This window comes from Sminthopsis crassicaudata, chromosome 3, assembly GCF_048593235.1.
Source record: "Sminthopsis crassicaudata isolate SCR6 chromosome 3, ASM4859323v1, whole genome shotgun sequence".
Lineage (NCBI taxonomy): Eukaryota > Metazoa > Chordata > Mammalia > Dasyuromorphia > Dasyuridae > Sminthopsis > Sminthopsis crassicaudata.
In genome coordinates, this window is record NC_133619.1 from 390,111,886 (window position 1) to 390,126,539 (window position 14,654).

At 34.8% G+C, this 14,654-nt stretch overlaps 1 pseudogene; it reads right to left on the reverse strand.

Annotated features, from left to right (window-relative positions):
- Positions 1–13,297: 13,297 nt before the first annotated feature.
- On the reverse strand, positions 13,298–14,176 carry LOC141562169 (fructose-bisphosphate aldolase C-like; annotated as a pseudogene).
- Positions 14,177–14,654: the final 478 nt, after the last annotated feature.

The window sequence follows — 14,654 nt, forward strand, 5'->3', positions numbered from 1 at the left end:
TTTTGGCACATACAGGTCCCTTTCCCTTCTTTAGTATTTCCTTGGGAAATACTAAATACTAAAATACTGCTGGATCAAAGGGTATGCACAATTTGATGACTTTTTGGGCATAATTCCAGATTGCTCTCCAGAATGGTTGGATTCTTTCATAACTCACCAACAATGCAACAGTGTCCCAGTTTTCCCACATCCCCTCCAACATTCATCATTATTTGTTCCTGTCATCTTAGCCAATCTGACAGGTGTGTAGCATCTCAGAGTTGTTTTAATTTGCATTTCTCTGATCAATAGTGATTTGTAATTATTTGTATTATTAATGGTCTTTTGATAAGATATTAAATAGGTCACCATAACTATCATATTTTTGTTTGTCTTCGTTTATTATGAATGTCTTCCTGATTATTTTTCCACTCACAATTAAGTTTTGAAGCAGGAATTTAAAAAGACATGTCTGAAGGGACCTTAGAAGTTATCCAGTGTAACTCCTTCCTTAAAGATGAGGAAAATGAAACCAAGAGAGACTAACTTGCCTAAAATAAAGCAGTTAGTAAACATCAGAGACACGATTATATAAAAGAAAATTAAAAGCTACAGTGGTTATTTGTTTAACCTTACACTAGTGGGTCACATTTGAACCAGGGTCCTGTTATTCCATATTCATTATTTTTTCCACTGAATCACACTAACTCATGAAGGTGTTTGCTTATATTTTTCATGATTTAACAGGATTAACCTAGTAGTCCATCCTATATGAAAAAGTTGTGCTTCATTTAACATTTGATAGCCCTTAGAGCCATACAGCAACAACACTTCATAAAATCTCCAAGGCCTAGATTAGACCAAGAGGATAATACATTACATAAATTTCAGCACTCTCTGATGAAAATATAAATGGTTTCATACAAGCACTTTTAATTCCACCAAAGAGACTATCAATTTCTAGACAGCATATCTTTTCCTGCTCAACAAAGGATGATAAATTGACACCAAGTAAATAGGATTAGTATTTGTGAGCTTCTCTGCATCTGCTTTGGGAAGAGAACATGAGTGAAGTATAAAACTGTTAGTGGAATCTGACAAGGGTAAGCAGTTTTTTAGAAGCTGATATGTATTCTTATGTAATAGCAGACCTATATGTTTCTATTAACTAAAGCTATTTTCAAAATTGTATTTTACTTTTTTAAATGTTTAATGCTCTTTGATTAAGCATTTTGCCACCATTAGAACTTTGACATGCATAACATACTTGCACTAGTAGCTGTAATCTTTCTCTTTATTTTATTGAGACTCAATAGTCTGAGAGATCCAGTTCAATGCATACCCCTCTCTCCCAGAAGTTTTATGTTTGAGAACAACTTAATCTTCATTTTTTCATCTTTACTCCCACTTCTATTTCACTCACTTATCAGAAGCATTGCCACACAACCCCAAGAGTTTGGATTTGCTCTCTACCAGGTTGAGAAATCACAATGCCGTTTTTTTCACCACTGTGAAATGTTACATGAATAACTCATTTCCTGTCTTAAAACACGACAGCATAGCACACCCTCCAAGACAGCTTCTCATAGAATCATCTGAAATCTCTCCGTGATAAATTTTGCAAGTTTTCACGTCAATCCTCAAGTGACAATTTAAATCACTCAGTTTCCATAAATGTGCCTAGAAGACTATGGAGCAGGTTTGTGAATTTCGATAAATTCCCTTTTGGTAGAGCTTTGCTTTAAAAAAAGAAAACAGAAAAAAAAAAATTCAGTCTCGGGTCTTTTAATTTGGTATTCACTGAAAGCACTGCTGAAAATCTACAGATCTTTACTTCCCTAGGCAAAATTGATGGAACATTAATGAAAAATGTGAATAGAGATTCCTTTCAATCACTCTGATTTTTCTTAGTCTTATTGTTCAATTAAACAATTAAACAACTCCTAGTTAGAAGTGTTATCATGCCCTAATATAGAGAAATAGAGTTCCTGATATGCATATAACACAGGGATGAGGACCAAATCTGCTATTTCATTGGTATAATGAACTATTTGGTGAGGAAATTCCCTTTACCAATACAAGTCCATACATCAGTTAACTAGCTTTTCCTAAGCACTTTGTCAGGCACCATGGAAAGACAAAAGCAGATACAATTGGCATTCTCTTAAGCTTATTTTTTGTAACTTACCTTGAACACTAATAGGCTAAATTACTTGTTTGAGATCACATTACCATTATGTAAAGAAGCAAGACTTGAACTCAGCTTGTTATGACTTCAAGTCTTACTCCCTACATAATATGTCAGCTTGTCTTCCTCTTTGTGTGTGTGTGTATTTGCATGTATGTAAATATGTAAATGGGTATATATATATATATATATATATATATATATATATATACATAAACACACATGTGTATGTATATACATATACACATATATCAAGTACTTTATGTACTTTATATTTAGGTATGATATGATCAGATCTGTCTAAGATATACTTCAATGTTTCAAGGATGCATATTCTTATTGGCATGGATACTGCTCCATTGACATAGGTGATAATCTCCTTCTCTCTCTTTTTTTAGTGGGGATTCAACTGTCTTCATAATCTACTATGGCTGGAAAAAAAATCACTCCATGTATTCCAAGTCTGGTAATGAGTTCTCCTGAATTTTGCAAGGTTGATTCTCAAATATCCTATGTACAATATATCTCTTGGACACTACTCAAGGTCTTCAGAGTCTGGTAGAGCTTGTAGGAGTTTATATTTCATTAATATAGTCTTTGAGAGACTAAGCCACTTCCATGCCACAATTACTAGAGGATAAAATGTACAAAAGAATATTTGCATGATAAAGGTTAAGACATTGCTTTTTTATATGTATGTGTTTGAAAGGAATAAAGACGTACCAATTCTACGAAAAAGGTGTAAGACACTGTAGAATAGCCCTCTATTCTTTATCCAGTCCAGAATGAGAGGATCATAAGTTTATAGGCATTCTAGTCCAGCTACCTTATTTTAGAAAATAGGAAATAGTTCCAGAGGGGTTAAACTATTTGCCTAAAGTCACAGGTAGTAAGTAGAAAAAGAGAAACAGGAATTCAAATCCTTTTGGCTCCAATTATAACTGTCTTACCACTGTACCATACCTCTTCTCAATAGGAAACAGGTAACCAAAGAAGAATGATTTCTGAAAGTATTAAGAGAAACAACTTATTATGTGCAATCAAGTTAACAAGCATTCATTAAGAATTATGATAGCTACTGTTGTAAATGCTTAGAATAAAACATACAAGCCAAAAGAATATCATAATCACATGGGGAGAAGACACATATAAAAGAAAGTTGAAAATTGGGGTGGAGGGATTATGGCATGATGAAACAGGAAGATCAGTGTGGAGCCCTGAGAAGAATAAAGGGGAGAGCATGACTGACCTGGGCACATAGCTTAAAATGCAAAATCTAGAAGGAACTGCTCAAAGTAAAACAGGATACCAGAGCAGGGTTAGAAAGGCCTGAAAATGTCATAGAGGATGCCAAAGAGAAATGAAGAAATGAACATGTTTACCCTAGAGTTTTTAAAAGAAAGATTGAATGATTCAGTGAGTATGAACAGGTTTTTAAACCAAATGTCTCTAAGACAGATAGAGTGGTTAACTTTATTAGTGAATGGAGTAGGTAGAATTTCTTGGGTGTGATTTCAAGTAACTTCCCATAAATAAATATTCCCCATTGGACCATTCTTGCCTGAAGTTCTAAAATTAAAGTATCTTTTTTTCCCTTATGCTAAATTGGGGTTTTGTGCCCTATTCAAATGCAAATTATCCTTGTAAAAGTTGTATAGCATACCATTCCAATGAATTTATTAAATTCTATCTGTGAGAGCAAGGTTTTATGACAGAATTGGTGGTTGGAGGAGGGGAAAGAGTGTGTGTGCTAAGGTGGGAGGAGAAGATTCCGGAAACAGAGGGAGGCTGGAGCTACTTAAAAAAGCTAATTGTTGTGAGGAAAGTATTTTGTAAACCTTAAAGTACTACATATATGTAAGTTTTTTTTTTTTTTTTGTTTTTTTTTTTTGAGGCTGGGGTTAAGTGACTTGCCCAGGGTCACACAGCTAGGAAGTGTTAAGTGTCTGAGACCAGATTTGAACTCAGGTCCTCCTGAATTCAAGGCTGGTGCTCTATCCACTGTGCCACCTTTCATTCTGTTTTAGCTTTAGTATTATTTCCAGATCTATTTAGACCAACAATAGGTACTTGATATAAGTTTAAATTGATAAATATAAAAGATCTTGACTTACTATTTTCAATTGACTTAATATTTTCAATCCTGGGATACACATTGCTCACATCAGTGTTTGCATGTTGAAACAGTATAGAAAAGATCCTTTCATTTATTTTGTTTTTCCCTTTTCTCAAATGCTTTCCAAGCTAACACTGACAATATTCTTGAGTTTAGATAAAGGCATGTCTCTTTCCTGGAATAGTGCTGGGATACATATACCATATGTAAAGAAAACTTCACAAAGAATTGGGAATGACTTTCACATTTTCTTTTAGATATTAAAAACAGTATGGTTGACTTAAAGAGAGTTGAAGTCAAAGAGTATATTTTACTATATAGCAGTATACATATAGTGTAGTTAAATATACTTGAATGGGAAAATTTCAAGACTTCTGGAAAGGCAAAATTTCCTTCTAGCAATAATGTCACCTAAGTTAGAAAGTTGAGTACAATATATAGAGCAGTGTATACAGAATGGGTGTACTTGATATTCTCCATGTCTGAGGTATCAGGAGTATGGTAAATAAAACCCTGAGCCTGGAATCAGGAAAACTTGAGTTCAAATCTGGCCTCAAATGCTTACCAATTGTGTGACTCTGGCAAATTCACATCCTCTCTCTGCCTCAGTTTTCTTAACTGTAAAGTGGAGATAATAATAATATCTACTTATTTAAAATTATTTAGACCAGTGTCTGGCATATAGGATATACTATGTAAATGTTTATCTCCCCACTTTTAACTCTTCTCCATAATGATATTTCCTTTGTAAATCCAGCATACTTCAATTTCTATCTCCAATATACTCTGAAGACTTCTGTGACCATGTCAGCCTGATGGGATCTTTCCTTTTTTTTTAAATTCTGAAATCCACCTTAGGACCATTGTAGTATTCCTAAATCACAAAATTGGAGAGTTGGAAAGGAATAGCTAGGTATGCATATATACAAAAAAACAAAACAAAAAAAACAAAACTTCATGCTATAATATATCTAACAAGAGGACTGACCATTTAACATGACACATATTCACATGTATATGTGGTGTATGTCTCCTATTACATATTAAGCTCCTTAAAGACAGAAATGGTTTTGCATATTTTATTGGATTCCATATACACCTAATAGAATGCCTCATACATAGTAGCTTCCCAATGAATCTTTCTTAATTGGCTTCTTGAATATGGCAGGGAAATGTACATATACCCCATGTAGATCCATCCTAACCAAGAACACAATTCACATTTTCATTTAGATATTATATCCACTGCACCTCTTTTACAAATAAAAAAAGGATTTTATTATTCTTATTTTTCAGCAAATATCTCCACCGAGTGTTTTTCTATGAATCTTTGTGCAGTGCCAACAGGATGATTACTCATACTCCTCTAGAAATCTGGCACATCACATTACTTTCACTTATTTTTATAGCATGTAAATTGTCTAGCATCCGATAAGTCGACTACAGAAGAACTCTCTGGAGATGGACTAAAATACTTCAGGAAGAACAAGTATCCTTAAATTCAAGACTACTCACAGGCAGTATCAGCTTCTCAAGTATTTGAGAAATGGGAAAAAACAAAGCGTATGGAAAGGTCTCTTTCCCATATTGTTGAAATTATGTGAATATTGTTGTGATTTTTATGCATCCCAAGAGTAAGAAGCCTGCCTAAAATAGCAAAGACATTTTACCTTGATCAATTTAAAATAGCTCTAAAGCACAGAAAACACCAAGCTTTTCCTGAAACATGATGGATCAAAATGTAATGAATGTAAATATATAAAACCCATATACAACTGGAAATTTTCTTTTAAGGTAGTAACAGAAGTCATCCTATAATAAAACCAGAGTACAACTTCCAAATGACCAATAATTTTGGCTTGAAAGTCAGATAAAATTTTGTCTGTTTCTTTTATTATCTTACTATACTCATGAATGTATAATAACAGCTTTCTAAATATAGGGGAAGGAAATGTGTATAATACTGGAGAGGTGAGTTTTCTAGTGAATCCATTAGATAAAATTCTGTTAACAACCCATAGCCCAAACTTGATTTGGATAAAAAAGTTATTTTGGATATAGTCGAATTCTTTTCTTTAAAAAATGTCATAATAGATTAGCTTGTTAACAGCAGGCTTAGATTTCTTTTATATTAAAGAAAAAAAAAAACTTTCTCAAAGTGACAAATAGCCAAATAAGAACAGTTGTCTTTCTTAAGGTCCTATTAATAGTTATAGTTTGGGTTTGTTTTTTGAGAAACATGCTATGGGCATACTATGAAACATTGAAGCACAAGCTTTAAAATGGGTAACTAGATCATTTGGAATTATTGATTCTCTTATTTTTTTGAACTTTTTAGTCTTCTAATATGAGGGAACTTAACACAAAGCATATTACATTCTCCCAAGCTGATCCCAAGTAATAGAGATCAGTTGAGAGGAAGCATCATTGTGGAGAATGGCATCTGAGTCTTGATTCTATAGCTGGTGCAAAACCTTATTAGAAATATAATACCTATCTACTGAACTTGTCTAAAGAGAATGAACAGGAAATAGAGAATTTTGATGCTATGATTGACTCATGTCCTTTGATGTGGAGGTAATTGCAGGATTGAAAGGAGTCAAATTAAAATATTTCTTAGACTTGCTAATGTGCCACATCTCTAGAGGAGCAGAAGCTAAATAGAGTGCTCAGAAATTCATTTTTATGGTATGAGGTATGAGGTGATGCATCAGGTATGAGGTGACACATCAGAGTTGTTATAATTTGTTCTAATTATTGATGATTTGGTGCATACTAAAAAGCAGATATATCACCTTACTGACAAAGGTCCATGTATTCAAAACTATGGGTTTTTCCCAATAGTATTATATGAATATGAAAGTTTAACTATATGGAAAACTGAGCACCACAGAGTGAATGCTTGTGTGTTGTATTGCAGAATGAAGAGATCAAACAAAGATTAAATAAATTAATTCAGACTATTCACTAGAAGGTCAAATTCATGTTTAAATATGTTAGCTTCAAAATAAGAAGGTGGGATGGATTGGATAAAGTTAGAAAAGATTGAAGGCAAAAAAAAAAAAAAAAGAACAGAAGAGGAGAGTATCATAGAAAAAAATGAGCATTAAGTTGATAAAGTCTTCAACAAATAGTGAAGGATAGAAGAGCATAATATTACTATGATCCCTAGGATCACAAAGAGTTAGAATTAACTGAATGAATCAATAACAAAAATAACACCACATTTATCCAACTTATTTTCTTACTTTGAACTTTACATTAGAGTTGGGCTCTATTCCCCTCTGGGAGATTATCACAATCTAATTTCAGGTTTTTTTGGTCCTACTTTTTTCAGTCAATTCAGGGATCTCTATATTTCCAGTGGTTCTAGGGTGATGATCTAGGATGATGTGTTGTCCCTACTATCCAGGAATAGGTATTGGGGTGGAGGGGAGGTGTATGTGTATACTTTAGAACTGAGAACATGATCTCTGTTTTTTTTTTATGATTATAAGAACTTTTCTCCACTTTGGAACTTTGACATGGGCAATGGACAATGGAATCAAGTCTTGTTTCTCTGTAATTCTCTTTCTGACCAATTGGCCATTCCCCTTATTGTTACACTTATTGATGAGAGCTCCAGGAACTGTTGCTGTTGCTAATGCTCTAGCATTGTACCGTCTGTACCATCTAATGTCCCAAACTGATATTTCAGGCCAACCCCCACCCCATTGTAACAGTCCTCACCTTTATATTTCCTAATTTGTCTTGAGTTAAAAAATAGTCTCACTAGGACTTCTTGTTGGCTACAAGAATTCTATTTGAAATTATGTGTGTGTGTGTGTGTGTGTGTACACACACACACACACACACACACACACACACACACACACACATATATATATATATATATATATATATATATATATATATATATATATATATATATAATTTGGAGAGAATTCTATTAGACATATTATTTTAAATTCATTTGGATGATAATGCTATGAGTATTTAAATGCAAAAATGCAATGTTCCCTTTACCATCTTCCCATATAATTTTAATAAATTGCCCTTATATGACATATTTCTGATAACTATTGATCTTACCACAATAGCTAGAGGGTCCCTAATAGAAAATTTCATGGGTACTTTATGGACTTTCAACATTATAATATAGCCCCAACCTTCACTTGGATATAATTTCTGTGAATTTGGAAGTTTTGTTTTAAGGAAGGTCACTTGTGGTTTAATACTGATAATTTTGTCTTTTATATATATATATATATTTATATAAATTTTTTTTTGTTGTTTTTTTGAGGCTGGGGTTAAGTGACTTGCCCAGGGTCACACAGCTAGGAAGTGTTAAGTGTCTGAAACCAATTTGAACTCGGGTCTTCCTGAATTCAAGGTATTCTATCCATTGCGCCACCTAGCTGCCCCCTTGTCTTATATTTAAAAAAAAAAATTCTTTCCTAATAAAAACCATGAAATACAAATATTATTTTATGGATAGATGCAACTCAGTCTTCCAACTGTTGAGTGATTTGTTAAGGGTCACAAAGCTATTCATTGTCAAAGATTATATTTGAAGCTAGATCATTCCTAAATCCAAGTTCACTTGTAAAAATGCTAGTGGAGGAAAAAAAGATTTAGAGATTAATCAAAAGGCATATTTTTGGGAACACATCAAGACATCACTTTGATTCAGGCACTTCCAGAACCAAAACTATAAATTCTAAAACTTGTAGCATTATGTAATGTGACAGACCATGACAGATGACATATTTCTTTAATCCTTCAGTCTTATTGTAGCTGATTAACAATAATTACACTTTTTTTTTTCAAATTTGAGACTTTAATAGGAAGGTTTCTAAATTATTCAGAATAAAGACATTTTGAATAGTGGAACCAACACACACAGACATCAGAAGAAAAAATAATCAAAGCCCCTTTAGGAAAAAAAGAATGAAAATGGAAGGAAGTGTTTACAGTGGTTATTTCTAGCCCATTAGAATTCCTAATGAGGGTAGCATGATCATCAAAACTTTCTCAATTAAATCTGGAAAACCCTTCACTAAGTTTCAGAGCCTATTTTACAATGTGTCTTACTTATTCTGACTTAATGAAAGAAAAGTTTCTTTTTTTTTTTCTTTTTGAAAAACATAGATATAATTAAAACCATAAAATGGCTTTTGGAGATATTGAGCTGTCAAGATCTATGGCATCACATTATGGTAAAGTCATATGTTCTTTGATTCAATTGTCAAAGAATGAGCCTACATAAATCCAGAGCTTTCTCATCATTAGAATGAACAACAACTGATGTATGGTCCCTGGCCATAGAAAATCATGAAGCCCAAACTCCTAAAGTGGAAAGAATTGTGAACCACATCAAATGAAGATATACACTTATTACCAAAATTTTAAGTGTTTTGAAGTATTGAAAGGAAAAATTTCTATAAAGGAAGAGCTCCAAAGTTTATTTATTTTTGAACTCTCTTTTACCCACAATCCCCAAATGATTGGCTGGCTACTAGGCATTTTTATCTGGATATTTCATAGAAATTTTTAATTCAATATGCTACAAATGGAACTTATCTCTGCCTCCCTATACCATCTCTCCTCAACAAAACTAACTAGAAATGCAATAATTCCATAACTTAAAAAAGTAAGGGGAGAGACAACTAGTAAAACAAGCCATTTTCTACTCAAATCCAATGATTCAAGTCTCCCAAGCAGGTAGAGGTATCAGAGAAATCCAAAGAGATACTATATAGGGTTAAAACATCATTTGAACATTTTGATTTTTTTAACTCAAAAGTATCTTACTGTATCTCAGGATGAAGAAATTTTTCATTCCAGGAAATAATTATCAGAACTCTGTATATTCTCTCAAAATAATTAACAAAACATCCAAAAGATGTTACTAGAACTGGCTTGAAGTAATACTTTGACTTTTCCTTGATGCTCATCTCACTCTCTTTTTAAAAATATATTCAAGATTTTATCGGAATTTATAGACATATTCCAACCACTTTTATGTGTTTAAGTCCAAGAAAACACTGTATCTTAGTGATTGGAAACTAAAGGAAAGGCAAAATAAAGGAGTGGGGAGAGAAGGAAGGCAAGTTTGCTTCCAAGTCACTGAGGAGTTTTTATTTTTTATTTTTTCATTGAAAATCACTATCATCTTTCCTGTGATCCAGATTCAGAATATAAAAAGCCTTGTTCATTTTCCTTTATTTGACATTTGTCCCTTTGTCGTCATTGATATTACTACACATTAATTTGATCTCTCTCCACTTAAATCTCCATTTAATTTTCTAGGAGTCTTTATCCTCCATGTTTCTTTTTATCTCATCCCATTATCCAAAAAACAGTCAAAAAATCCTAAACCAAAAAAAATTTCAAAATAGTACCATTTCCTTGCTCAATTTCAATAGCTACTGATTGACTCAAATGAAGTACATTTTATGTTTGGTATTTAAAACACATAATCTGATTATATTCTATCTTTCTGGAATAATTTAACATCATTTCTACCTCATAGAATCCATTGTTGAACAGCCATTTAACATGTATAATATTCTTATCGACCAACCTATATATTACAGGGTTTTTGTCTCCTCATATCTTTCTGTTTCAATAGCTATTCTTTAATATGTAGCTCAAATTTCTAGGGGTAAAATCAAGATGGTAGAGTGAAGCCAAGAAGTTGCTCAAGGTCTCAAAGTTTCCTTCAGAAAACACATGAAACCAGCCTCTGAATAAAGTCTGATGGAATGAAACCCCTCTGCAGTTCAAGATATATTGGAAAAACTTCAAGAAAGGTCAGTCTCACTGGGGTGGAAAGTGTACTCATGGCCAACTCAGACAGACTCTGGGAAAGCCAGTGAGAGTGTCTTAATCACAACAAATCAACAATGGAGATTCTGGGTCCTGACTCAGAAGAGGAGCTCATCAGAAGGGCAGCCTCCAATTCCATCTTAGAAGTCAAACTCTGGAAAACCAAGCTGTTTTCTGAACACAGCAGGCAAAGTTATCCCCTTCAAATAGGGGCTCCTCTGCTTAAAGTCCAGGCTTAGAGCTGAAGAAGAAGCTTGGGTTACTGCTTCTTTTATACCAGTTATTTTGACTATTTTTTCCTGTGAACCTAATCTACTCCACTGATCAACTACTCTGTTTCTTAGTCAGTACCAAATGATTTTGAGACCATTGCATTACAGTATAGTTTTAGGTCTGGTATAGCTAGGCTAACTTTCACTTGCACTTTTTTTTTTTTTTTTCCATTAATTCCCTTGAAGTTCTTGACCATGTGTTCTTCTAGATGAACTTTGTTATTATTTTTTCTAGATCTATAAAATACTTTCTTGGGAGTTTGATTAGTATGGCACTGAATAAGTAGATTGTTTGAGGTAGTATTATCACTTTTACTTTATTTGGTTGACTTATCTATCCATGAGCACTTGATATTTTTCCAATTGATTAGATTTGACTTTATTTATGTCGAGAGTGTTTTGTAGTTGTGTTCATATAGTTTCAGACTTTTCCTTGGCAGATAGAATTCCAAATATTTTAATTTCTTTTATCTCTTGCTGCTGAATTTTGTTGGTAATATCTAAAAATGCTGATGATTTCTGTAGATTTTTTTATAACTTGTAACTTTGCTAAAGTTATGGATTGTTTCTAGTAATTTTTGGTTGATTCTATAGGATTCTCTAATCATAAAGATTCTTCAGCAAGATATAGTTTCCTTCCTTATTTCTTTTAATTACAATTTATTTTTGCTTTTGCTTGATCTGAGATCAGGGTTGCTATCCTTGCTTTTTTTTTTTTTTTTTTTTTTTTTTTTTAACTTTAGCTGAAGCATAATAGATTCTACTCCAGTCTTTTACTTTTATTCTAAATGGATAACTCTGCTTTAAATGTCTTTCTTGTAAACAATGAATTGTAGAATTCTTGCTTTTGATCTAGTCTGCTATCTGCTTCTGTTTTATGGGAGAGTTCATCCCACTCACATGAATAGTTAAAATTACTAGCTCTGTATTTCCTGCCATCTTGTTTTCATCCTGTTATACTTCTTTTTCCTTTGTCTCTTTCCCTCCTTCCCAATATTTTGCCTTTGACCAACCCCTCCCTCAAACAGGCCTCCCCTTTTACAGCCCTTTCCCCTTTTTATCCCTTTCCCTGTCTACTTCTGTTCTCCCTTCTATTGGCCTCCCCCCCTTTCCTCTTCTACTTTCCTATAGAATGAAACAAACTTCTCTGTGAAGGTAAATGTGTTTGATATTGTCTCTTTGAGCCAAATCTGATGAACGTTAAGTTTCACACAATGCTCATCTCCCTCTCTTCTTTCCCTCAATTGTAATAGTTTTGTTTTGTTTTTTGCCTCTGCATAAACTGTAATTTACCCCATTTTAAGCCTGTCTTCATCTTCTTCTAGTACAATCACTTTTCCTCCTCTAGTTTCTTTTTTATATCACCACATTAAAATCAAATTATACCTGCACCCTCTAAATATGCCCATAACAGAGATACAAATCTTAAGAGTTAAATATATTGTCTTCCCATATAGGGGAAGCTTTTTAATTTTTATTTATTTATTTATTTTTTGACTTCACTAATATTTATTTGAGGCACAACACAACAGGCCATATGAAGATGTAGCAAGAACTGGGGCCCAACCCCCTAACCCTGGGAGAGAATGAGATTTCAGAAAGAAGGTTGAGAATCACAGGTATCCTAAGTAGGGGGATATCACACAAAGATAGTCTGAGGAAGCAGGAACCCAGATATCCCATTTAGATCTCACAGGACCTCACCCAAATCCTCCAGAATCAGCCCACAGTGCTTCCTCCCGCTCCCAGGGATAACAACACGGGGGGCATGATGCTGGGGTACTAGAGTAGAGGGCGAAAATGCATTATCCCTCTGCTCTGCATAGCTATTTCGTTCATGGCACAGGCTACAGATCAAGCTTAGTGTGAGAGGCCTGGGCTGGGGGACAGGAAGGACCAGGGCCCATAGCCTCAGTAGGAGTGATTAGCAATGTAGAGTGACTGCCCAGCTGTATCTGATTCTTCTCCACTGTCTTCATATGTGCCCTGGGCAGCCAGACCGTTCACCTTTGCCCACTTGATGAACTCCTCAGTGGCAGCACTCTGGTTGTCCCTCTGCCCAAGCCAGGCGCTGAGGGCAGAGGCCTGCAGGGCATGGCCATAGGAGAAGGTCAATGCCCAAGGCCAGGGGAGTGGGCAGCAGTTAATGGCATTGAGGTTGATGGAGGTCACCTCCTCACTGTGACCTCTAGACAGGAAAGTCACACCTGGGATGGCAGGAGGCACAGTTCAACTCAGGGAAGATATAGTTGCCTTGGTGATCTCTTGGGGGTGGTGGTTAATACTTGAAGGGGCAGGAATGACCAGGGATTACCATGTTGGTCTTGAGCAGAGTCCCTTCAAGGTACATGTGGTGGTCACTCAGGGCCTTATAGACAGCAGCCAGGACCTTCTCAGTGATATACTGGCAATGTTTGAGATCATGGTCTCCATCTGGCAAGATCTCAGGCTCCACAATAGGCACAATGCCATTATGCTGGCAAATGCTGGCATAGTGGGCCACATTGGTGTTCTCCAGGATTGCCAGGGGAGAAGGCATATGATCATTGATCTTCAGCACGCAGTTGCATTTAGCAAAATTGGCCCCATCCTTCTTGTACTGAGCACAGCATTCAGAGAGCCCATCCAGCCCTTGTGTGGTGGTTTCTTCATTGGTTCTGGCCAAAGCCACCACACCTTTGTCAATCTTGATGCCCACAACAATTCCCTTGTCCTGGATGGTGCAGGCGAAGGGCATCCCATCATTCCCTTCTGGTAGAGGGTCTCATGGACGAAGATGACTACTCTCATCTTCCATTTTTTGGGTGAGTTCATCCCATTTATAATCAAAGTTGTGATTATTGTGTATTTCCATTTTACTTCCCTCCTATTTATTCTTTCTCTTTCTTTTTATTGTGATCCTCCTCAAAAGTTAATTTTGCTTTTGTCCACTGCTTCTCTTAATCTGATCTCCTTTATATCAGCCTATCTCCTTCCCTCCCTTATTCTTTTTATCTCCTGCTTTCCTACAGGGTAAGATAGGTTTCCATTCTAATTGAATGTGTATGCTTTTCCTGTTTGAGCCAATTCTAAGGAGAGTAAGGTTTAAGTATCAACCACTAATACCCACTTTCCCCTTGAATGCTTGAAAGTTTTCTTTTTTTATTAAATATTTATTTTTTTCCCTAAAGATTTATATTCTATTTTGCTGGGTAGGATTTATTTGATTGCAACCCTAGCTCTGAAATATCATATTACAAGCTTTCCTATCCTTTAATATAGAAGCTAT